Below are 26,978 nucleotides of genomic sequence, written 5' to 3'. Positions count from 1 at the left end.
TAGATTATGAAGGTCTTTCTCTTCTTTCTAAGCCAATTCATATTTCTTTAAACTTTTTTTTTCTTTTTGCTTATGATAAGACAGCTGTGAAAAACTATGTCTGAAGGGTTAAGCAATTTAACTGTGGTTAAATTAACAGCAAATCCTATTTTCAGTTTCAATAGTGAGCTCTCGTTTTAGTGAAGCACCATTCTCACTCCAGTTTTTCAGAGTATCTTCTTACACTAATGAGTGTTGGTGATCTCCATGGTTTTAGCAATCTGATTGTCTCTCTCACTAAGTCCTCTTTGGGATATTGTCTAGGCTGCATCTTCCTCCACCTGTTTTAGCAGTTACATTTCCCCATTTTTATCTTTATTTTCTAAAAATGTGTTGAAATCTCTTTTATCAATATCTGCCTTATCATTCTCTTCCCCATTGTTATAACATCTGTATCCCTTTACTATCATCTCTTTTATTTAATCCAGTTTAAAAGGGGAGAAAATTTGCCCTTCTGGGTAATAACAAAAAGAATCGTGTGTAGCAAAGCATCTGAATCAGGGTGAAGTAGACTTGGCTGAAAACTGAAACAAAAAAAAAAAAAACGGAAAGCTAATTGAAAAACATAGTGATTCTTAAACTCTCATGTACATTAGGATAATCTAGAGGTCTTTTTTGAGAAAAAAAATCCACACCAATTCCAGACCTATGAAGAAAGAATATTCAAGATTTTAGCCTTTTTTATGCTTGCTTTTAAGTTGAAAAATAGTATGTATTTGCATAGCACTTCAAAATAATTTTTGGTGACTATCATTTGTTAGTTCACTAAGCACATGCTTGGTCTATGGATTTAAGGCAAGCAGAAGTTACTGGAAGACAGTAGAGTGAGGTGACATCTCTGGTGTTTTACCACCAAATAAAATAAGGGTAGATGGAGAAATAATGATTTTTACCTGTTACCAAACTTAATTGCTTAACAAGGAGTGTGCATATCTTCATTTTTCAGTCACTGTTCTCCTCAAAAGAATCACTATTTCTCCTCAAAAGGCTCTTAGAGCCTCAGTATGAACCCAAGAAGGACCCATCCCTCTTTTACCCATTTAGAATGTTACTTTTCAGGTTGCAGGGGAAAACTCTCTCTCAAAAGCCATAACCCATCCTGACCTTTGTGCCCTGGCACAACATCCTAGGGTACCTGTGTGAAGATGGAGATTGGTCATGACATCTGTCAAGAAAAATAATAAAATAATTCAAATACTGAGACTTCAAAATAGAAAATTAATGAATTTCAGATACGTGAAGTTCTTATTTAAATCAGATCAGTTTTCTTTCCCTTTCTTTAAGGAAAGCCAAGTTATATGAGGCATATGATATTCAAGGCTTTTAAGTTGGAAAATAGTATATATTTGCATAGTACTTTAAAACATGGTTGTAAAATATGCTATTTGATTTAAACATTAAAAATAACTTTAGATAATAAGGACAAATTTTTGAAAGTTATTTTCATTTTACAGATCTGTAAACCAAGGTTCATGCACTTACTTTTTTTCCAAAATCATATACATTTTGAAGTGCAATATTGTAACTCAAGGTCAAGTATTCTGTCTTTAAATTCTGTGCTCTTTCCATCATTTAACATTGACTCAAATTCATCAGTCACAAAATAAACTCATCCTATTAGTTCCCTGCCAGTTTTGGTGACCTTCCTATGACCCTGCTGGCAGTGAATCAGCCTACAGAAAGTACCACACTATCGGGCAGGCATTTGGGTCCAAGGTTTCTAAATATGATAGAGCTTAGAGGATCAAGCCCATAATTAATTATAGAACTTGTAGAGGGTCAGTTCATCTATTTAAAATTGCCTGATTAGTGTTCTGCAGATTCCATTTATATGAGGCTCTTAGCAATAATTCCCAATACCTATTTGGAATCCCAATTTTCAAAGTATCAAATCGGGTAACTGATGATGAGTTAGACCACCATAGCACCATTAAGATCAAGACTCTGTGGCTGAGTAAAGTTGTAGGTTATCTTTGCCTTTTCTTGGAATTCTTTAAAATTAGGTGCCTATCACTGTGTTAAGTTTAAAATGATACTACCAGCAATCAAGAGTTACAACAGACAATCATCCATTAAGTATTACTACCAATTCAAGGGAAGTAGGGAACAGCACTTTCAGTATAAAAATTGAACTAGAGTTTTCTGATGTGTAATTATAATTTTCAGCACATTGTTAACATAGAAAAGTGATGTTTTTTCTTATATAAAGTGAGAGCTGTCAAATAAAGAAGAAGAAAACTAATTGCATCTCTAATAATACCCTAGAATAGGAAACAATAGGCTAGGTAGATGGGACAGATTTTGCCTCAATCTTAGAAAAACTGCTCAGCAATGAAATGGGTTGAGTTTCTCATCACTATAGATATTATCTGAAAGAGGGCTTTATAATGGTTAGGTCCTAGTATGGAAAGTTTGGTTAGACCTTTCCAGCAATGACATTGTTTCCAATATTGTTACCTTCGTGCCATGTAACCTTAGTGACCTGGAAATGGTTATGCTGCTTCTGTCTCCTTATCTTACAAATAATTATTTAGGTAGACTACTTGTAATAATTACTTGTTGATAAAAGTAATGCTTCTTGATATCAGGTTATTGTTAATATTAGTTGGATAAAAGTAATGTTAGTAACTTTCTTCGGTAAAGTTATCTGTTTTTTTTTAAAAAAATAGGACAGTTATCCTCATCTTTATTCCATTGCCCCCAAGTACTTTTGTCTTCCTCTCTGATCAGAAAGTCCTATATAACTGAAGCTTCCCTTGTAATTCATTCCATAATCCTCCTTCCAATATCTGTAGACATTTATGAGAAGCAGAAGTGTCAAACACATGGCAGTCTCAGGACCCTGTTACACACACTTTCTTAGGACCCACCAGCTTAATAGGATGTTTAAAAATCTTCCAAAGACATTCTATCTTTACTAACTTCTACTTGGTATAATGCTAATGATCTTGGCTACTTATAGAACCTGACTTTTGAACTTACTTTATAATCTCAAACTATTGCTGACATGTTTTGCATACCTTTGTCAATAGAACGCTTCAATCTGGGGACATTATTCATCAGGGAGGGTGGTTGTCTATTTGGTTTTAACCAGTAGCAGACACGGATGACAAGGATTCTAGTGCAATCGTTCGTTTATCAGGTGATCCCGGGAAACACCATTAGGGGAGAAGATAAGTGAAACAAAGCATGACATGATATCATTTTCATCCACAAAGTTACTACTGAGGACAGCTGGAGCTTAATCCCACTGGGGAATTCTGGGGGTCAGTGCAGATCATGCCTCAGAGCTATTTCACCTTAGAGGGATAATGCTGGAACATTTATTCACCAAACTCCTTCTGTCATTTGTCATGTGCTAATTCCAGGGATATTAACACTGCCTCTGCAGGCTTGCTCTTTCCTTTGAGTCTGTTTCCACAGCTGGAAAAAAAAAAAAAAAAGTATTTAATTAGAGAATCTGAGGTGCTCCTAGTAAGCAGCCTTTGGGCAGTTAGAGATGAGTGTCAGACTATTGACTATACCTGCTTCAGTGACATATCCTTCTGTCCCAGGGATTAGTTCAAATCAAAATTAGAAACCTCTTACAGCAGGAACTGATTTGGAATCGTGGTTGGATACTTTTGAGGTGACTTACACCTATCATGCATGTTCTATGGAGCATCAGCTGTAAAAAAATGTTGACAATTAGTACAGTGTTCAAACAGGCTAGAGAAATGCTGGTTTATGCAAAGTTAAACGGTTTAAAGGATTGTGCCCTAAGATACACTGTAGCTTTCCCAAAATAGCTTTCTCCAAAATTACTTGATATGGAACATTTCCCAAACTAACTAAACCAAAGAACCTGCTTTTTTATGATTAATCCCTTTTAGGTTGGTGTTCTGTGGAACACACTTTGAAAATGCAGTCCAGTCTTCTCATGCTACAGCTAAGACAAATGAAGCTCAGAGACCTTGTGACTACTCCAGTTCATTCTTTTCATCTTATCCTGTTGTCTTTCATTTTAGTTCAAGAAATCCTTTGTGACTCTTAGTTAGGGATATATATTATCTCTGCTTCTTGAGTCATAGATATAGCTCCTGCTTCTTGACATGTATTCAGATGTCTTTGATGTCAAGGATACTTACAGCTTTCCAGTGAATAAAGTTCATGAAGTCCACCTAGTGAGCTTTTCAAGATGTGGAATCATATGTATGTGGGTCTCATCAAGAGGCTTGGCATGGTTACTGTCAGGCTTGGCTAAAATGGTGCATTTTGTTCCTATTCTGCTGTGGGAAGAAAGGCAATAATATAATGTATCTGTTAGAATGATTTAATAAGTTTGAATCTACTGGGGAGGTTGTTCCTTTTCCCTGATGCAAAGTAGGAGTGGGAACCTGCTGGCAGAGTTCACTGTAGCCTAGACTAATCTGATCAGCCCAGTGCTCCAAAATATAGGACCCAAGGGACACAGACACTGTTTGGCATTATCCAGAACAGGTATATAGGCCACTACAGGCAGAGATGTTCTCAGTACTTCCTCAGAGGCATAGTGTAGCTTCGATAGAGATTTTAGGGGAGTGAAAGGTTTTTCATGGTTTCTCTCGTCTCTCTTATTAAAAACAGCAGCTGGCCAGGCATGGCAGCTCCCGCCTTGAATCCCAGCACTTTGGGAGGCTAAGGTGGGTGGATCACTTGAGGTCAGGAATTTGAGACTAGCCTGGACAACATCGTGAAACCTTGTTTCTACTAAACATACAAAAATTAGCTAGGTGTGGTGGCACACATCTGTAGTCCCAGCTACTTGGGAGGCTGAGGCAGGAGAATCGCTTGAACCCAGGAGGTGGAGGTTGCAGTGAGCTGAGATTGTGCCTCTGCACTCCAGCCTGGAGTTCAGTGAGACTCTGTCTCAAAAAAAAAAAAAGGAGAAAAAGAAAAGAAAAAATAGAGGAAGCATATATTTAGACACTTTCTTGTGGTAGAGATTGTACTTGGCACTTTGTTTAATTTAACTCATTTAATCTTCACAACAGCAATGTGAGGGCAGTACCATTATTCCCTTTTCTTACACAGGCAAATTGAGGCTCAGAAAAGGTATTCAACTTACCCGTGGCCTCTAGCAAAATGTAGGAGAGTCCATTCCAGAAATGTACAGTTTTAGCTCATGTATTCTTCCACCTTGGAGACTGCATTGATCTATGCTAATTAGGGTCATTTCCTCAGTAAGAGGACAAGAAATCAAAAGAAAATGAAAGAAATTCAGTTGATAAACTTGTAGAAATTGATAGTGTTCAGTAATGCGAAGAAGCTATTCTTTGTAAGATAGCCACACATCTACCACTCACACAGTTACTCCATGCTAACCCTCAGAGAGATGTCGCAGTTTGATTTGCCAGATGAAAATTATGATGATTACATTGTATTCTCCTTTATGGAGGCAAATTGAAACCTTTTCCTTAAAAGGTTCTGCTTATGATCCTAGGAAATTGTCATGGAGAGATGCAGCTCTTTTTAAAGTCTTTGAAAATAAAAACAAAAGTGCACCCATGCAAGCTTTAACCTGAACAGGTAGAGTCAATTTTATTAACACATGAAGCCATATGTTGGGAGACTAGAGAAATAAGAGGACAATGAATCAATTGTCAGACTCGCATGGATAGCTGAAGGATGAAACATTTGGTATCAGCTGTATTTCTCAGATGCCCTGATTGTGTTGGGTGCAGTTTCAGTCAGTGAATAATAGAGTGAAAACAGAGGGGAAAAACAGAGAGGTAGGATAGAGAATAATTTTTAAAGAGTATAGCAGTTCTACAAAGCTCAAGCAGAAGCACTGAGAGTTCTTAGAGAAAGGGTGAGATAAATGGCAACTTTGGGGTATTCTTAACTGTAAGTGATACTCCCCTGCACACTGAAGACAGAATCAGGCTTAATAAATGCCATGACAATATATAACTTTGCCCTGGTTCTTTGGCTGCCTGGGTAGCAAATGAGTCAATGTGAGATGCTCTCTAAAGACTCTCACGGTGCCTTATGCCTAATAGATTCAACAGATGAAGCTGAGGTGTTTAAGGACTGGGAACTGGGCCCCAGAAGGCTGGTTAAAATGGAGTGGCATGGTTTGCCCTCTCCCCAGGACATTCACATTTCAGAGATAAGAAAACAGTCTCTGGCTAGCAGGCAGGGGTAATGCTGTGGTAGAGTGTAGCGAGGGATGGTAATGGAAATGCATTTCAAACCCTGACTTTGCGGGTAACTGAAAGGCACTGCATATGGCAAATGGCCAGTGTGAGGGGCCCTGAGGTCAGCCAATAATAGATGAGGAGGTTTTATAATAGAGAATAGTGGGTGAAATGGAACAGATGGAGGCTGTATTAGGCACGGAGGTCACACCAGCCCTAAGGAGAGAAGTTGGCATGAATTATGCTGCCACATTGTAAGTGAAAATATGTGATTACTTAGCCAATTAAAGAGGTAATGAATGAAGGATAGATTGGAAGGTGACACACCAAAGTTGCCAGAGTTATCATATGTCATTTAATCATGCTGATATTTCACAAGCAAGAAGAAGCTGATCAAAAGACGGCATATATTAGTGCAAAGAGCAAATATGTTGAAGTGAGGGAGAACTAACAATGTATACAAAAATAACAGTGTGAAAATGGGCAAATTACTTATCCCTCTGTGTCTTTCTCCCCTCATTTTTAAGTGAAGATTTTTATAACCCCAAATATTACACAAATGGTCAGAAGTAGAGGATTACTCTAAACTCAGTGCAGTTATTAAGCGATTATTATCAAAGTGGAATTAGTTTTCATACAAAAGAAGTAAATTGTATTTGCCAGTATGTAAGATGTAATTAAAGCATATGAACGTGATACCAAGGGCAAGACTTACTAACAAGGCAGAGGTGAAGGGCCTGAGTTTGAATTCCCATACATCCGTGATTGAATCCAAGTTTTTCACTCACCAGCTGCCTGATGTTGACATACACCTACCTTTTACAAGTTTTGTTTTACTTATCTCTAAAAAGAAAATGATCCCTGCTCCTTCAGGGGTTATGCATTTGAAGTTAGATATGTCCAAAGCCCAGTTGTTAGATATACCCAAAGCACTGAGTAAAAGTCCGAGTGTGTGCCTTTTTTGTGACTCAATTCCATAATGGAGTCTACTATACGAGAGACAAGAAGTGGCCTAAGGCAGGTAGATACTGAGGTACTAGATAGAAGCATCTACTGGCACAAGAACCATAAAGCTGAGAAAATGTGGAGTGATGAGATGGAGAGTAAATATGAGCAACAGGCTTATATTGGTGTCATGTCATGAGAACATGACAGGACCTGTGATGGGAAACATCATATTTGTGCTCATCTCTTACATTTCCCCTTGAGAGGAAGAAAGTTGAGGCAGGTCTTTAAAGAAAGGATTGTCTGCTCAGGCCACTGAATGGGTAGGAGCAACCACTGAATGGTCTTAAACTACTCTTGCACAAGCTCTTAAGCAACATGGAAATAAGGTCGATGGAAAATAAACATCAGTTTCAAAAAAAAAAAAAAAAGAAAGAAAGAAAGGAATGTCTGACATACTCCTTCACAAGTATCTCAGCACTCAGAATAACTCCCACTGATCCCCACCTCCCAATATACACACCCTTTAGAATCTTCTCTTGAGTGTGGGCTGAACCTAATGTCTTTTTTTTTTTTTTTTTTTTTTTTGAGGCGGAGTCTCGCTCTGTCACCCGGGCTGGAGTGCAGTGGCCGGATCTCAGCTCTCTGCAAGCTCCGCCTCCCGGGTTCACGCCATTCTCCTGCCTCAGCCTCCCGAGTAGCTGGGACTACAGGCGCCCGCCACCTCGCCCGGCTAGTTTTTGTATTTTTAGTAGAGACGAGGTTTCACCGTGTTAGCCAGGTCAGGTTAGCCTGACCTCGTGATCCGCCCGTCTCGGCCTCCCAAAGTGCTGGGATTACAGGCTTGAGCCACCGCGCCCGGCCTTGAACCTAATGTCTTGTTTCTAATAAATAAAATATGGCCAAAGGGATGAAATGTCACTTCCACAGTTAGGTTACAAAAGACTGAGACTTTCATTAGTTTGGCTGGAATTCTGTCTCTCTGGTTCTTCTGGTTGGATCACTCTGATGAAAGCAGCTGACATGTTGTGAATTGCCCTATGGCTTTACAATTACAAATCCAGTTAGTGATAAAATTACTTCAAATTTGGTGTAAATGAAGTACCATATTAATACTAAAATCTTACGTGTTAGGATATATGTTTAAAAGCTGTGTAAATTAAGGATAGGCTACCATTTTTATCTTTAAAAGTTTGGTTTGTAATACCTATGCCAATAGACTCTTGTAAACACTAAATAAACTAATGCGTATAAAAGTATATAGTACGAGACACTGATTGTCACTGTTGTTTTTTAAGTATATTACGTTCAGGTTTTTCGTAACAGCATTTCACTGGAAGTCAGAAGTATGACCGTACTTAAAAATCAACCCCCATTTTCCTGTCTCTGCCACAGTTTGCCTTGAAACCAAGGAACCAAGTTTGTAGCACACCACACTGAATAGTAGAGGGGGAAAAACCCAACACTAGGAAGAAAAATTTCTCAACTCAAACTTCTATAAAATTGACATAAATATCCAGAAATGCTCATAGAGTATGTAAATTTGTTTTCATTTTACTTGTCTTTTAATGTTAAACTGAATTATAATTTTTAGAATATAAGAAAACGTTTTAAAAATATGTTTTTAAAAAGTTTTTAAAAGATGCTCCATGTTCAACTACTATTTTAACCCTTTTGAAAGTCAAAGACTAGTAAAAATGGGAGAAAACTCAGTATTGTTCATGGAATACATATCAGGGATCAGTTCTGAATAAGATTAATCAAGCAGAGGATTGTGACCTAAAAGTAAGCCATAGAGGTAGAAGCTCCCCACTTATCTAAAGGCTCAAAGCAGCCAACTGTTTTCATTCAATAAATATTCTTTCAAAGGTGTTCCAATGCTATTTTAGGGGCTTGGGTTACATCAGTGATCAAAACAAACACTCCTGTCCTTTTTGACAAATCTTACATTCTAGTGGGCCAGAAATTAAACATTAAACATGATAAATAATAAATCATATAGTATTAGAAGTAGTACAGCAGGTAATTTGGACATGTCTGTTCCCCCCCCCCCCCCATGTGATTTTTTCCTTTGGAGCATATGGAGCTACTGAAGGGGTTATCACCTGTGACACTCAATTTCACTTGATGGTAGCATGGTGTTATAATTGAAGTACTGTGAAGCTGCTCATAGAGACTCAGGATGTGGGTATTTTTGAGGTATGATAACATCATTATAGAAATAGCTATAGTAATATTTGAAAATCTTTAAACATAAAATAATAATAATTTATTCCAAGAGAATATATCTCTGGATGATTTCTGGACACTTATCTTATCCCACGCAGCCATGAAAAGGTAATTGGAGTCCAGAAAGTATAATGGAAGGTTATTGAGACATTTTGAAATGGTTGGGCTGGATTTTGCACTACATGTGTGATAACATTCTTTATGGCCTGGAATCTTTTGTGTAAGTTTGGTTTTAGAATTTAATAAGCCTACAGATAGGAAATTCGGAAGTTATTTGTTCCCTCTCAAGAATCCAAAGATGGTATCTCTCTAACCCCCAGGGTAACTGATTATTACTATCTCTGGGAGAAGTGGGTCACCCATGGAAGAATCACGTATTTTTATCATATTTATGTTAATATAGTATTTTATTATGAAGAAATGTCCCTTTGTGGTTGGAAAATCAAATGACATAAAAATAAGATTGACAAAAAATAACATTTTGAGGTCAAGTTTATAGGTTCTGAAATAGTAAAGGACCTCTGTAGGTGGTACTACTTCCATCAAGCAAGTACTTCTAAAAATTATTTGGTATCTTACAGAACGTACAAGAGGACCAGGTATCAAATGTGAATGCTATAGAGCCTAAAATAGGAGCAATACTTATCACACCCCTAAACTAATTTAATGGAAATCCCATTGCTGGTTCTACTAGTTACTCAAGTCCATGAAGTCGGGAATCAACAGCTAGCACTTTTTCTATGGCTGAGGCAGCAAAGCCAACAACTCAATGAGGCTGTGCTTGCCAGAACTCCTCAGTCACACAATATTCACGTTTGTCTTTCCTGTCTCCTAGAAAGAGAGAAAGGAAGCTGGTCAAATGTTTATACCTAATGTTGAGGAGGTTAGTCAAATGTTTACACCTCAAGTGAATGGAGCCTGAGAATAATAATTTAGGAATTCTACTTAGGGAAGGCTAGATTTGTGATATTGGTGAACCCCCAGAATGGGGGAGGGATTTCAAAATTTTGGTGCTGCCATAAATGGCTGATACATTCTAAAAGCTATGTGTACATTTTTATCTAATAATATTTTTCTAATATCTTTGCATTTTTTTATTCCGTTAATGCTTACATCCCCAAAGGGCAAAATTGTACCTGCAAAAGAGTTTAATTGTATCATTTAAAAGGTAGCTACTTCTGTTCTCCTGGTAGAGACAAAAAGGAAGAAGTATGTCGACCTGCTTACTTATTTTCTACGTATATTTAAACCAGGATATATCAGTTATATTAACAATTTTAAAAGTTATGCAAAAGTTTCTAGTAAAGGTGATTCTTCATTTTATGGTTCTGTATCTTGAGAAATTCTTTGAAGTAGAGTCATTATTGCTGTTGTATTTCCTAATTAATTGTGAATACAGAGTGCTGGAACAGATACTACAGGTGTGGTCTTTATGATCAGTTTCACCACATGTACATTGGTCGTGTTGAAAGTTGAAAATGCCTTGGTCAGTTGCTTAATTTAGTTCTATTTGAGAAGATAAAGATCACTTAATTATGAAATATAGAAAGACTGAAGGGAAGTTGATAGTATGGGATAGTTCACTTCAGCATGTGAAGGATATCCTTTCAAGAGGAGCAAAGGGATTATATTTGGATTTTGTTATTATTGATTGCTGACACTGCAGCAACGAAGAGCAGGTACTCTACAGATGTGATATAGCAAATGGTTAAAACAAAGCTTGTATCTTCCTTCCTGGTCTATTTAATAGATACCCACAAAGTTGGAAAAAATAAAAGAAAAGCTATCCCCTCTTTTTCTAAACTAAAGCTATTTTCAGCTTGCAATCCTGTAGCACACTTAAGAGATAGCATTATGTGGATAATGTAGAAGTATCATACCTCTCAAGTAAATGGACACTTATCTTATCCCATGCAGCCATGAAAAGGTAATTGGAGTCCAAAGTGTAAAGTATAATGGAAGGTTATTGAGGCATTTTGAAATGGTTGGGCTGGATTTTGCGCTACATGTGTGATAACATTCTTTACGGCCTGGAATCTTTTGTGTAAGTTTGCTTTTAGAATTTAATAAGCCTACAGATAGGAAATTTGGAAGTTATTTGTTCCCTCTCAAGAATCCGAAGATGTTACCTCTCTGATCCCCAGGGAAACTGATACTAGTAAATGAGAACCATTTTAGTATCATTTTGGTTATTTTTAGTTACAGCACTAAAAAAACAATAAATAAGGCAGTCTGCCTTTGGCGTTTTTCTCAAGGTATAGGATCTCAGTTCCCAAAACTGGGGGCTGAAGAGCTCTGATGAAAAGGTCAGAACTGCAGCCATGCATCCAGGAATTCCAGCCCCTTAGTTTAATGAACTGAATTGTACTTTCCTAAGATCTAATCATAAGCATTACTTTAATAGCTACCTTACAGAAATAGATGAATCTCTTCTTCAAAGGGATCAGAGAATGCATTAATTTCTTATTGCTTTTTGCCTAAAGATATTCTAAGCCTAGCATCATTTAAGATATAGAAAAACCATAGCTATTGAATTTCATTAAGTTTTGTTGTGTCCATTTCTAAGGGTATCTAAATCATTATGCATTGATTATCTACTGTTCACTCTTAACTCAGTAGAAGAGGGAAACATAACTATGTGAACACACGCCAGGCAATGCACAGGGCTCCCTGCATGCATCGTCTCTACTTGAATCTGGGTTCAATATGAGCTGAACATAAAGATAATTTGTTTTTCTTTTTATTATATTTGTGATATGTGATTATTTGTGAAAACTTAAGGAATACAAAACTTACAAAAAAGGAAACTGAGTTTTCTCTGAAACTCAGAACCTTACCTGCACTCTTGACCCAACTGCTCACAATTCTCATGGGACTTGGATAAATTACTCAATTTTCTAGTTTCAATCGTTTTCTTCACTCTTTTCCCACTTCAGCCTACGGGTGTTCTCTAATCTTCCAAACGCTAACAACAGTTTTTCTTCCATAAAAAAAAAAAATCTCTTGTTGATTCTGAATTTCTCCTCCTTTCTCCTTACTACCAAACTTTTGGAGGTTGTTGTCTACAGCCCATTTTGATTTAATGCTTCTGATTCATGCCTCAATATACAGTAGGCTAGCAATTCTTTCCACACTCAATGAAAACTATTATAAAAGTTACAGAAGTCCATCTAACTGCCACATAGCTCTTATTCCTTCTCTTATTTTGCCCCCTTGTAGACTGTGGTACATTCTAAGAAAATTTTCCCTCAGTTTTATATATATACACACACATACATATATATACACACACACACACACTACTTTTTTCTAGTTCTCTTTCTTATACTTTTATTGTTGGTTCTCAGACCTGGTGATATGGTTTGGCTGTGTCCCCAGTCAAATCTCATCTTGAATTTTAGCTCTCATAATCCCCACATGTAGTGGGAAGGACCTGGTGGGAGCTAATTGAATCATGGGGGTAGGTTTTTCTCCCATACTGTTCTCGTGATAGTGAATAAGTCTCATGAAATCTGATGGTTTTACAAAGGGCATTTCCCCTGCACACCCTCTCTTGCCTGCCACAAAGTAAGACATGCCTTTGCTCCTACTTCACCTTCCACCATGATTGTGAGGCCTCCTGAGCCCTGTGGAACTAGGAGTCCATTTAACCTCCTTTTCTTTACAAATTACCCGGTTTGGATATGTCTTTATTAGCAGCATGAGAAAAGATGAATACACCTGGATTCTTTTTCTAATCAAATATCTTAAGTATCTTATATATTGATATATCCCCTACTTTCCCATTTCTCCTTTGTCTCAGAATCTCACTCTAATCGATGTCATCTATTGCCATGTCTCAATACTATTCTCTATGCTGGATCATCAATACCCTTGTCTATGTCATCAATACCATTCTCTATGCTGGAAATCTATTCTGAGAAACATATTACTCACTTGGATACTTAATGAATAACTCATATGTACAATGTCCCCAATACATTATTTGTGAAACATATCATTTGAGGCTGCCCTTTTCCAGATGCCCATTCCTAAACATGTTTTGCCTTCATCCTGCTTTGAAAAGAGTCAAATTACCTGGAGCTATAGTTCTTGTATAGTTCTCAAGATTTTAATCTTAAGGCCAAAGACAAACATCATAAGGAGAGTGTATGCAAAAGGTGAAAAGAGCCTGTATCTCCAAAGGCATCAATGAATAACAGGAAAACTTCCAACACCTGACAGTATCTGGACTTCATTTTTGAAAACAAAACAAATCTTTATTGTTTCCACAGGAAAGGCAAGGCAGGGCAGAGTACACAGTTTAGAACTGGCTGATTTGAATAATTTCAGCAGGGCCGAAGATGTTACAGTGGTGCCTATTTGCCTGCTACCTGGTACTGAGATGATTAAGGTGAGGAACAGTGCTGCTTAGAGAGTAGGGCCAGACAGAGAAGGGAATGACTCTGGATTGGTTAGCTTGCGTAACAAAAGCAAGCCCTGACTTGATCCTTCACGATCTTAGCTGTCCTTAGGAAAAGTTGTATTTCCCTGGCCAGAAAGACTTTTGAGATGTCAAAACATCACAATATACAGAAAACAAAAAATATAAACAATGAGAAATCAATTACTTCATGCAAATAATTTAAAAAATGAACTAAAAGTTGGAACTGGTAAAGGAGTGTCAACAGAAGGTAGAAATTTTATAATGATGCTTGAGAGAGTGATATAAAGACAGCTCGGGAAAAATAAATGTTAGCATAGAACTGTAGTTTTGTTAGTAAATTGAAAGCTAAGATACTGATAAAAGAACCTGATGTTTCGATGCTACAACTCTAGAAGCACAGTGGTATGTCCTATGGTGGTTTGAGTATTTAATTTTACATGTTACAAGCAGAAAGGAATTGGGTATTTAGAAAGGAAGCTAGTCCCAGCTACTCAGGAGGCTGAGGAAGGAGAATTGCTTGAACCTGGGAGGTGGAGGTTGCATTGAGTGGAGATCACTCCACTGTACTCCAGCCTGGGCAACAGAGCAAGACTCTGTTTTAAAAAAAGAAAAAAAGGAGCCGGGCGAGGTGGCGGGCGCCTGTAGTCCCAGCTACTCGGGAGGCTGAGGCAGGAGAATGGCGTAAACCCCGGGAGGTGGAGCTTGCAGTGAGCCGAGATCCGGTCACTGCACTCCAGCCTGGGAGACAGCGAGACTCCGCCTCAAAAAAAAAAAAAAAAAAAAGAAAAAAAAAGCTAGCCTGGAAAATGTATCTTAGAATTATTCTAAGAGAATTATTTTTAATTCCTTTCAAATATAACAATGCAGAGCAGTTCCTGGCTTCCTCCCTTTAGAGAGTAATCACGGGGGAAAAAAAATCAGTCCTCTCATTGCTTTACTTAGTCTGGATTTTGGAGCTCACCTGAGAATAAAAAGTTTGACCCTGGTGGAAGCAGGAGGTGAGACACACAATATAAGCAGAATTCCAGCATAAAAATATCACAGGAGGCACCAAAGTTGAGTTATTCAGGACCTACAGACTATTTTACACTATGGCTTCACAACTTGAGTTTTAGGATCAATTTCAAGGAAAGAAGCAACTTTAGTTTATAGACTCTGATGTGTCATATATACTCACAAAGTGTTCTCTCTTAACCCCACACATTAAAGTGAGAGCTCTATTATTTGTATCCAGAGAGCATGCAAGAAGCACAAAGTTTAGCACCACAAAATGCACTGCTCTGTGTCCTGCGGAAACATTTTAGGATTGGCCAGGATTGGCCTATTGATTTATTGTTTAGGATGAATAAAGGAGCAAGAAAGGGATAGGGCAAACAGCCCAGGAGACCAAAGCTTTTGATTTATTGACAAAACAAGTGTAGGCTTCTGGCCACTCTCAAGGCGACACCTTTATAAACCGGAGTTTGTTTCTATTCTGGATAACCTTGAGGACAAGTGAGTATGTCTGTTCTCCAAATCCTAGAGCCTAGTAAGGGCTGTAATCAGACACAAATCTACCATTAATGAACAGCGAAGCTTTCTGTGCTACTTTTGTAGCAGTGAGACACAGTGTTTCTAATCAGCTGAGAAACTAATTTCTACCTTAATTCCAGTAAAATGAAAGGGTGCTTTTTCATGGATAAATTCCCAATAAAAAAAGCTCTCCTATGGTATTGCTAGGGCTTCAGTGTTTGTCCCCTCCAAACCTCATGTTGAAATTTGATCTCCAGGTTGCAAGTGGAGCCTGCTGGTGAGGAATTGGGTCATGGGGGCAGATTCCTCATGCATAGATTAGTGCCTTCCCTCAGGGGCAAATGAGTTCTCATTCTCTTAGTTCCCTGAGAGCTGATTGTTAAAAAGAGCCGGGTACATCCTCTCTCTCTGGCTTCCTCCCTTGCCATGTCCCTGGACACTCTAGCTTCCCTTTGCCTTCTGCCATGAGTATAAGCAGCTCAATGTTTAATTGGTCTGCGACTCTGAAAACTAGAAGGTTTATGATTGGGCATTTCTCACCCGATGCCCAATATTGAAATTCCTAGTTGTCAGAGTCATTAACCAATTAAACCTTTTTTCTTTATGAATTACCCAGTTTTGAGTATTCCTATATAGCAGCACAAAATGGTCTAAGACAGGTATGTATATCATGATAGCTTCAGAAAGAGTGTAATTTATATTCTTTAAGTATTTGAAACTTTGAACTTTACAGTTTATGAGTGTATCTGTAATTATAAGGATTTAATCATAATAAGCATTGTTTTTGAAACTTTGTAATAAGTTTAACCCCTTTAGACAAATTATAATTAATCATTATTAATATTTTCCTTGGAGTTTTCCTGTAACCATGTTTGCTCTTTCCAAATTTGATGTCCTAAAGATAAAAGAACATAATAGCTAAGGATACATGCTCTGCTGTTTTAACCCACTGCCTGGGTTTTAAGGTTTTAATCTTGGTTTAAATACTGTACTTACTGCCTGTGTAACCCCAATCAAGTATGTAAGTTCTCTGTGCCTCAGTTTTCTCATCTGTAAAGTGTGATTAATAATATTATCTCTTCTTAGAGCTATTGAAAAAATTGGATAAGGTAACATAGGCAAAAGTACTTGATGCATAATACAGTACTTGGTAACTGTTTATTGCAATTATCAGTTTCTGAGAATTATTTTATAAAATCCCTGAGTAAAATCAATTGTATTAAAGCTCCACAGCAGATCAGTTCTGTGGCAGTAGAAGTAAGGCTTTAAGATGGAATGTCAACTTTAAAACATATTTTTGGAGTGAGTAAGTAGGGTTTGGGGAAAGGTCACTTTCTCTAAACAATGATGGTGTAAAATTTCCAAAAGAATGAGTGCTGGATGGATAAAAGACATTTTATCCATCTACATTTGAAATATCAACATTAGTGTCTAATTATTGCTACCTCTTTAAACATTTGTTTATATTTTGTGATGTTTTGAAAATTGTATAGGTGTCTAGTCCATTCTTACATGTTCTGTTCTTGAAATGATTATTTTGTATGATATTGTGTTGTTCTCCATTTTGACTTAGTTTTTGTCTCATACATGTAAAATCAATCTTCCACATACCAGACCATCTGTTCATTCCAGCCTTCCAAGCTAACCCAGTGCGGCTATAATTGGTATTTTGAAATAACCTTGAGTATGTGGACTTACACAACCACAGTCTAGTATATTACCATGCATTAATAAAAATAGCGTCGTATTTCTATGGAAGAGGAAGAAAAATACCCAGAGTAAATCTTGAGTATACTGAATTTCCACTTTGTCACCTACATGTGGTATTTCTGTTATTTAGAAATATTTTTTCTGTTAAACTGGATATAATAGATTGTGTGTATGTGTGTGCATGCCTCAGAGAGAGAGAAGCAGAGACAGAGAAAGACAGAGGCTTAAATTTCTCAGGACATTGCAGGTATTGTCTTCTGCACCAAGATACATCAAAAACAGTCAGGTCCATTAAACCAACATGGATACTCACTGGTAACTCTTTCATTCATTTGATGATATGGTATGGATATATGTTTACTCGATTGGGCTTTTACTTTGCATTGAAATTGAAGCAACATAACATCGGTTTCCTTAGTATTGTGTTTGACTTGCCTATGAAATTATTTTCTCATAAATGCACTTAGATTTTTTGAAAATATCTGTAAAGTTATAATTGTTTCAGCAACAATTTCCTGAGTGTACAATATATCTTTATATTTGTATACCAACATTTTGAAAACAGTATGGCTGATTTACATTTCCCTGAAAATCTTGAGTACCAGGAAATATTACTTTAATCCTTCTCAATGACTTTGGGAATAGATCTTCAGTTATTATATATGTACATTCCAAGAAAGAGAGCAAAAGGTCACATGTTTCTCAGAAGCACGTTCATTTTGACAGATTTTATTTTCTAGTGATGATTGTAACAGTATCTCCCATCCACATACTCTTCTGAAATGTTTCCTTGACTTTAACCCAACAAAAAGTAGAGCTGAACTTTCCATCCCATTGAATCTAGTAAGCCCTGTGATTGCTTTGACCAACAGAGTATGGCAGAAGTCAGAGCCAACTTATCTACCAGACCAAGCTAGCACAGTGCCTAGGGCTTGTGATACTGTTAGGGGCCCATGAAAATATTTTGATTTTTTAAATCAGAAAAAAAACGATTTTTTAAAGAAAATGTTTGAATGTATACTTATATTTTCATCTTTATATCAACACTGTCATAAAATATAATTATAGATTTCAATTTTATGTGTGTATTTATTTAATATGCCTTAGGAAAATGTTCATGTTCACTTAAGTACCAAAAGATCTTAAGAAAAGGTGTATTACCTGAATTATAAAAGATCCCAGAAAATTCATTTCTTTTTCAAAGAGCTAAAATTTTGAAGTGATTAAGTATTTAAGTATTTTTGAACTGAAACACCACCAATCTGTTTTCTGCTTGGTCTGGCAACTTTCAAGTTCAGCTTGGAGAAAATAATAGGCTTTGCTTAAGAATCCCCTGTGTTGTTTCAAATATCTGTTCTGCAGGAAGAAAATCGACTGCTTCTTATCATATTCTAATGGTCAATGGCCCTCACGATATTGGTAGTATATTTAGGAGAGAAAGATAAAGATTTAGACAAGATAGTAGAAGGTAATTTTATGTTCATTTTTATAGTTAAGTGAGAAAATAAGCCAAAGTGTAAATGACATAATTATAGAAGTATTTACCTTAATCGAGATCTCCTTAAAAAAAAAAAGTGACCATACAATTTTCAAAATTGCTGTGAGTGTTGTGAAAATTGGTCAATATAATGAGCGTGTATTTTAAAATCCAAGAGAAACAGGGCAACATGAGCAAAGCTATAAATTTAAAGCACTTGGTTACATGTTCTTTTAGAATTCTAGAAAGAATACATGCCTCTTCCCCACTCCAGGACACACACAGGCACACACATGTGCACGCTCACACACAACTAATGATGAAGACCCACATCCGGAAGGTTAGAATAGGAAAGATGTGGACTCCTATAAGGACTCAGGTAAAATGGAGGGGAAGGTTGGTCAGGACAGAGTGATGAAGAGGCATTTATGTGGAAATGAACTATCTTCTAGTTTCACAGAAAAATAAAACGCTTTTCTTTTCCACATTAGAACTGAAGATAATGTAGAACATATGCCTTTTCACTCTACTTGAAAATGATACCAACTCTGTTAAAGAAAAAACTGAGCTATGAATTTTTCATTATCTTTGAAAGTAGTTGTACATTTTTGTGGCAGATGAATTTTGTTACAGTGTCTCCAGTCTCTGGTATAGCAAATCCCTCACACAATAAATCTTTTATGACTGGAGAAAACTGTATGTTTTTTGCCTAAATAAATTTTCCCATGAGATGTTCTTCAGAAAGTATAGCAACTTTAGAAACGTTCAATTGTGGAATCTATTTTAAGTTTTTGGCACAATGAGACCAATTCTTCAATTCACAAAAGGTAATGTAGGCATTCACACTTCCTGGAAGAGCTAGCTCTCTTTAGGGGAGGAAGCTACTTCCTGTTTTGTCTGTGAGCAGAAGTACTCTCGCCGAAGTCACTTCTTTTTTTTTTTTTTTTTTTTCTTTTGGAGATGAAGTCTCGCTCTGTTGCCCAGGCTGGAGTGCAGTGGCGCCATCTTGACTCACTGCAAGCTCCGGCTCCCGGGTTCACGCCATTCTTCTGCCTCAGCCTCCTGAGTAGCTGGGACTACAGGCGCCCGCCACCTCGCCCGGCTTTTAGTAGAGACGGGGTTTCACTGTGTTAGCCAGAATAGTCTGGATCTCCTGACCTCGTGATCCGCCCGCCTTGGCCTCCTGTAATCCCAATCCTGCTGGGATTACAGGCGTGAACCACCGTGCCTGGCCTGCCGAAGGTACTTCTACCCCCGGCTTTCCAGTCAGTATTCACAAGGCTCGGGGCAGATTGTCTTAGGTTGCCATCCTTGTGGATCTTTATTGCTGTTGCTGTAGAAGATTTTTTTGCTATAGGAGAGCAGTCTTCTACTTCATTCTGATAAAAGCAGAAGTAAAGGATTTGGGAAAACTTTCCCCCTTTGAGCCGAAGCATCCTGTAGATGAAGTAACAGGCTAACAGCAATGCAATTTGAGGCTCCCTTTTTGATAAAATCGAAAGGAACCAAGACACAAATATCAGAGGGTCTAAAGCAGTGCTGGTAGGAGAAACCAGGTCTTTACAATTTCAACTGATTATTATTTTCATAAGACTTTATTTCACAATGTCGTGACCTTGGTGCTATTGACATCTTGTGCAAGATGATTCTTTGATGTCACGACCATTCTGTGGATTGTAGAATGTTTAGAAGCATCTCTGGCCTATGCTCGATAGATACCAGTAGCACCCCCCACCCAGTTGTGACAACTAAAATATCTTCAGGCAGTTGCCAAATGCCCCCTGAGGACAGCATCTCCCCACAGCTTATTTTAATTTATACATAAAGTCTGGCGTATTATTATGTATTGAATGGATACACTAGCAAGTGAAGGTGATTAAATTGTCTGTTCCCATTGCCTGGTATACAGATGATTACTAAGCAAATAATCATTCTCCCTTCCAGGCGTAATATCTTGTAAGTAAATTTGTTTACACAAGATAAGTTCCAATGTTTGCCATGGGAGAGTAGTTCATCTAAAATAGATGTTTTCGAATGAAAAAAACATAACTAAGTTCCAGTTGAAATTGGCTATTTGAGGCCGGGCGTGGTCGTTCACGCCTGTAATCCCAGCTCTTTGGGAGGCCAAGGCAGGTGGATCACGAGGTCAGGAGATCCAGACCATCCTGGCTAACACGGTGAAACCCCGTCTCTACCGAAAATACAAAAAGTAACCGGGCGTGGTGACAGGCGTCTGTAGTCCCAGCTACTCGGGAGGCTGAGGCAGGAGAATGGCATGAACCCGAGAGGCGGAGCTTGCAGTGAGCCGTGATCGCGCTACTGTACTCCAGCCTGGGCGAGAGCGAGACTCCATCTCAAAAAAAAAAAAAAAGAAAAAAGAAAAAAGAAAAGACATAGGCTATTTGGTATAAAATTTGTCTCTGCTCCCTACTAATAACTCATTACAACAGTAAGGGAATTTTTTTTTTTTTTAATATATATTTTCTGCCCGACCACGGTGTCTCATGCCTGTAATCCCAGCGCTTTGGGAGGCCAAGGTGGGTGGATCACCTGAGGTCAGCAGCTCAAGACCAGCCTGGCCAACATGGTGAAATGCCGTCTCTACTAAAGATACAAAATTAGCCAGGCATGGTGGCGGGCGCCTGTAATCCCAGCTACTCGGCAGGCTAAGGCAGGAGAATTGCTTGAACCAGGGAGGCAGAGGTTGCAGTGAGCCAAGACTGCGCCATTGCGCTCAAGTCTGGGCAGAAAGAGCAAAACTCCATCATTAAAAAAAAAAAAAAAAAAAAAAAGAAAAGAAACATTTTCAGAAATGGGAAAGGAGATGATAAAATTTGGGGAACTGGAAACCAAAAGAACATATGGTAAATACTTTGGCCCATCTGAAAATCTAAATTCTAAGCTGATCATTGTAAAAGCTGGGAAGCACCATGATTTGCACGCACACACATCACATCTCATGAATCCATGGCACTAGATCCACTGGAAGTCAGAAGATAGTGGTAATAATGAAAAGATTGGTCAAAAATCTGTTTAATAAGTCTTGTAGACTTCAGATCTTCCCTCCAAGCAGTAGGACAACTTTCTGTGATGCTGCAGAAACCTCAAGATTTATCCTCTAGAAAGGGTAAAACACAAAGATTTGGTACTGGCTGAGTACAAGAGGCAGCACCAAGTAGTGTTGAAGGCTGTTTATGGAACACGGGGAGATTAAGCAAAAAACTGTCCACACAAAGAACTGTCCAACAAAGAATGTTGACATTGTAGCCCTTTCACCCATATATATAACTCTGAGCTTTTATCTTCTCAGTGGGAACACAAGAGGCAATGTGGTGTTCTGGATGCTGAAGCCAGTCTGCTGGGTTGTGTGTTAGGAGTTAGCTGTGTGACCCTGGACAAGTTACTCAACTTCTCTTTATCTCACTATCCTCATTTATAACACTGGGATAAAAATAGTACCTTTCTAATAAATTTCTTGGGGTTAAATAAAATATTACCTTATAAGTACTTGGAACTCTGGCATGTAATAAATACGAGGTAAGTGTTTATTGCTATTATTATGCCCTGGGATCAGCTTAGCCCAAGAGAAAGGACCTAAAGATGTATAGTCACGTTTTTATGGCGTACAAGTTCAATCACCTCTCAAAAGACTTACAATTAACAAACTTCATGGGCTACTCCTGGTTTTCAGTTAACTTTCAATTCCCGTATGTAAATATCAGTAGTTAGCCAAGAAACACCAAACATTGAGAGAAGTCTTTAATATTGAGGTCAGACATCAAAACAAACAAAATAATATTATTCAGTTTGAAGGAAATGCAGATATTTCATTTATAAAACTTGGAAAATTATTAATATTATCAGAAAGATAAGAGAAAATACATTCATGAAGCCAGAACAGGTTGCTATGCTGCTATTAAAGAGTATTAACAAGAGCTGTAGGGAATAGAAATATGATTTTAAGATATAAAAACCTCAATAGAAAGTGTAAAAGGTAAGTTTTGGGTCTCCCAGAAAATACTGGTTAAAAGCAAAGAAGAGAAAGAGAATTAGAGAATCAGACCAGAAGTACTCACATCTACATAAACTGTGGTGTCATGTAACACTTTAACATGCCTAACCTATGGTAACTGATAGCAATACTTAGTATAAAGTAGAATAAAGGTATCTTAGTGATAAAAGATCTTTAAAAATTAACTTCCATGAGTGTTTTTCAGGAAGCTATTGAGCGAAAGTAGGAGTGTATCTAAGAAAGAAAAAAAAAAAAAAAAAAACAGCCTCCAATACCAGAGAGATGAAAGTGAGTTCCAAGTTGTTGATGAAAGAAGGTCTAAGTAAACAGCTTTATGTCACAGCTAGAGAGCGATTAACCCATACTGGTCAGAGCATTTGAAGACTAGTATGGTTCAAAGAAGGTTCATTGAATCACAGATTGACTTGGTAAAATATTTCAGAAACATCTGGCATCTTTAAAATTGAAGTGTTCATAGAGCAATCTCATGAAAGTTGATCATTCTCCCATAAAATAAATTAACCATTTTCTCCATTCATATATTTGAAAGACAGTGAAATTATCACAATAGAATTCATCTGCTAGAAATCTATACTGCTTCTTTCAAAAGTAATGAAAAATTCATGCTTGCTGTCGTTTTTTAAAGTATTCTGTGATTTCTTTTTCCCTAGAATGGTGGCTTAGCATTTTATTTTGATCCCTAAGGTTTCTCATCATCAGTTCACAGTGGTTATTTGTTATTCCTGAGCAGTGTTCTATATCCACACAGTCTCATCTTTGTGAAAAGAGCACTCTATTCTCTTTTCATTAATAAATCCTTTTTTCTTCCTGCCCTTGGGAAGCAAGCACTGAGAGAGAGTTAAGAAAATGTTCCCAGGCCTAAAATTGACTGCCTTGGGATTAAGACCACAACCCATGAGACAGAGATGGTTAATCTTTTAAAGAATGTGCAGCTCACAACACAATAGGTGTTATATAAAGAGTAGACAGAAGGGAATTTCTTTTTTAGTTGTAGATAGACAACATGTAATTGTACAGGGTACAAAATAATGTCAACATTTATGAATGGAATGTGGAATAATTAAATCATACTAGTTAACGTAACCATCACCTCAAATACTTAACTTTTTTGTCATGAGAACATTTGAAATTTATTCTCTCTTCAATTTTGAAATGTATAATACTTTATTCTTAACTATATTCACCACATTGTGCAATATAACTCAGAACAAGAAAACACACATTTGTCTTGTCTAATCTCTTTTGTACCATTGGGCCATCACTTCCCTGTTCTCTACATCCCCAGCCTCTGTTACCACCACTCTATTCTTTGATTCTAGAACTTCAATGGTTTTAGATTTTACATATAAGTTAGAACATGCAGTATTTGACAAACTGTACCTGACTTATTTTACTTAGTGTAATGTTCTCCAATTCCAGAGGGATGGGAATTTCTAAGAATACAACCCCATACGTCTCTCCACACAGAGCTGTATCTTTTTTAGTATCTCTTCACTTGCCTTCAAAAATTCAAACATGTTCAAATCTACTATATTGCCACCAGTAATCTTTGAAATTCTTCCAAAGTCCTCTTGACTGTAACAGACATGACTGGGAATGTGGTGCCACAGGAAGGGAAATAGACTATGAGTTGAACACTTGTCTTTTAGTTCCACTTCTGCCGAATTGTTCTAGAACCCTGAACAAAGCATTTAAACTTCTTGTACTGCTTTATTTGACAAGTAGATAATAAAGACAACACAATTTGACTACTTTTATGGTTGAAAAATGAGGTTTAAAATAGCATGTGTATGTATAAGTGTATGCATAAGTGTTTAATATAATATAATGGGTTATACGTATGAAATATTAACTCCTCTAACTTAATCCACGTTTTAACCCTCTGAAAAAGCTGGTTCTGAATAATTATCATGTTGATGGTAGAAGGAATTGAGTTTAAATCTTAGTTCTTTTGATTTGTTTTTGCTAGTATTTAAAAGGTAGTGGTGTGATTTCAGATTATAAAGAAATGAAGAAAATAAGGGCAAGGGCCGTAACTTGAAGGGTCAACTCAGAAATTACTAGATATTTTGAGATTGTAATCATTTTGCTTTTAAATTTAACTGAAAAGAAGGTAAATAATAGTCTTGGCAAAGCTAAAATCTGATATCTGAATCTCTCATTTTCTAACTTTGAGGCAACTGAATGGGCTAACTTTGAGGTAAAAATGTTGATCTCATTGTCAAGGGTCCAAAAGCTAAGTTATTGTAGGTTGAGAAGAAAGGAGACATTGCCTCATCTTATGGAGATTATTGCCTAATTTGTGAAGATAAAGGAAAAACAGTGATGAACAAGGAATTGGCTCAAAGGCCATACAGTCCAATTGAAGTAGACGTGGATTATGATATGCTGCAGTTTTCAAAAGTGTGTTATCTTGTCCCTTGAGCACAAGAATCTGTAGTTCCTTACACTGTCACGCTGTGATGAGAAGTTTCCATCTCTGCTTCTACCACTTTTTTTTTTTTCCTATGAATAAGTAAACCCTCCTCATGGTTCATGCTCTCACTCTCAAACACTAAACTCTGCACTCCTTTCTCAGCCTCTGGCTTTGCTTTCTTATGGCTTCAGCTTTCTTATGCCTGGTACTTTCTTTTATGTTTTCTTCTTCCTCCCTCCCTTTTTCCCTCCCTCCTTTCTTTCCTTCCTTCCTTTCTCCCTTCCTTTCCGTCCCTTCACTTCCCATTATTTCCCTTCCTTCCCTCCTTCTATGGACATCATTTAGTGGGTACTTCAGCTTCCATGTCACCATTCTGTGACCATTTCTTCATAAGTCATGTCAAGTTCTTTACAAGATTGAATTGATGGGTCTGTTAATATCTAATATAGAGAAGCTTCCCATGGAAACAATTCCAATGTGAGATTTCCCATAGGCCTTTGCAAACTTAATTACTGCCATTGACTAAGGTGTCCATATTTTGTCTAATTAAAACCTGAACAGCATGGTAAAACTGTGTTTTTTAAAAATTTTCAGAATGTAATTGTGGCATGTAAATTATTAAAAGAATTCTTTCTTATATGATATATAAATGCAGAGCCTGTACGTGTTTTTATTATTGATTATAGTCAACTAGTAAACTCCAGCATGAGACATGTTCCAGTTATAAAATAAAAAACAACTACTTTTTTGCATTTTTCATAAAAATACTGTTTAAATAATAAAAGTACCATCTTATCAGCACTCATATTGCATGTTTGACTTTAAAATATGTTTTGAAATTTTTGTCATTTACCTTCTACAGTAATTTTGGTGTTATTATTCTCATTTTTCAGATGAAGCATTGGAAGCCCAAGAACATTCTATTATTTTCTTTTGAAACTATCCAACTTTAGGTTGTAGGTTTATCTTCTAACTTCTTACTTTTCCAATCAGACCAAAGTACCTTTTATCCTCAATGTTATCTATATGTCAAATGAAATCAGGTTTTAAGGTAAGCCACATTTTCTATATGAATTGTAAAGAAGAATAAGTAATAGAATCAAAGTGACTGAAGATGAAGTAAACACATTTTTATCTTCAAAATCTTTTTTAAAAACTTATCTAATGAGAAATATTGCTTATTTTCTATGAGGTGAACTTTCTGATGTGGTTCAAAGTATGTCAGTATACACCAAAAATCATGTGTAAGATTTTATTGCAGGCAGAGATGATTAATTCTTTGGGGTCTATTTTAATCATTCCCTTTTTGAAGTGCAGTGACAGTCAATATATTACTTTAAAGTCTCTGCTTTACATAAAGTTGTAGTGTGAAGCTAAATTTAAACAATGGCAAAATATCACAAGATGTGAATGAAAAGGGGCTATTTCTTTCACAGGCAGATTACAGTTTCCAATGGTTGTATTAATTCAACCACAGAATACATGGGATTAATTTTTTGATTTCATATCGAGACCTTGCCATGAGCAAAATAATAAATTTTTTCCTCTACAGAAGAAGCTTGTTAGCTACACTTTCATCACAGAGCTTATATAATTACCCTTCAGATTACTGCTCAGATGCACTAAATAGGAAAGCGAGAGTTTTCTTCTAATTGGCTGCTATCAGAGCTGCCACAAGAAATGGTAGATATGGTCCAGTTATCAAAATTTTAACAAAGATGGAAGTTTTGTTTGCTTTTAATTTATTTCCAAGGACCTCCACACCTTGAATTTGGAATTGATCTTTAGTCATGTATGAGAAGAATATTCCATTCACATGCCAACAATAATCAGCACCCATTGCACATCCTGGTGTCTCTGCTAAAATGATTGAATCCTGTAGTAACTGCAATTGCTGATACTATCTGCTGGAAGAGTGCAGTGTAGACAGTAATTGGTTATTGTGAGTAAGAAGATCTATTCCAGATCATTTCACACCATATGTCCTCAGAGGACCTTCTCTTCCACTCCTTTTAATCCTCTGCTAGTGATTT

The sequence above is a fragment of the Rhinopithecus roxellana genome, chromosome 17, assembly GCF_007565055.1.
Source record: "Rhinopithecus roxellana isolate Shanxi Qingling chromosome 17, ASM756505v1, whole genome shotgun sequence".
NCBI lineage: Eukaryota > Metazoa > Chordata > Mammalia > Primates > Cercopithecidae > Rhinopithecus > Rhinopithecus roxellana.
Note: the sequence above shows the minus strand (reverse complement) of the source record.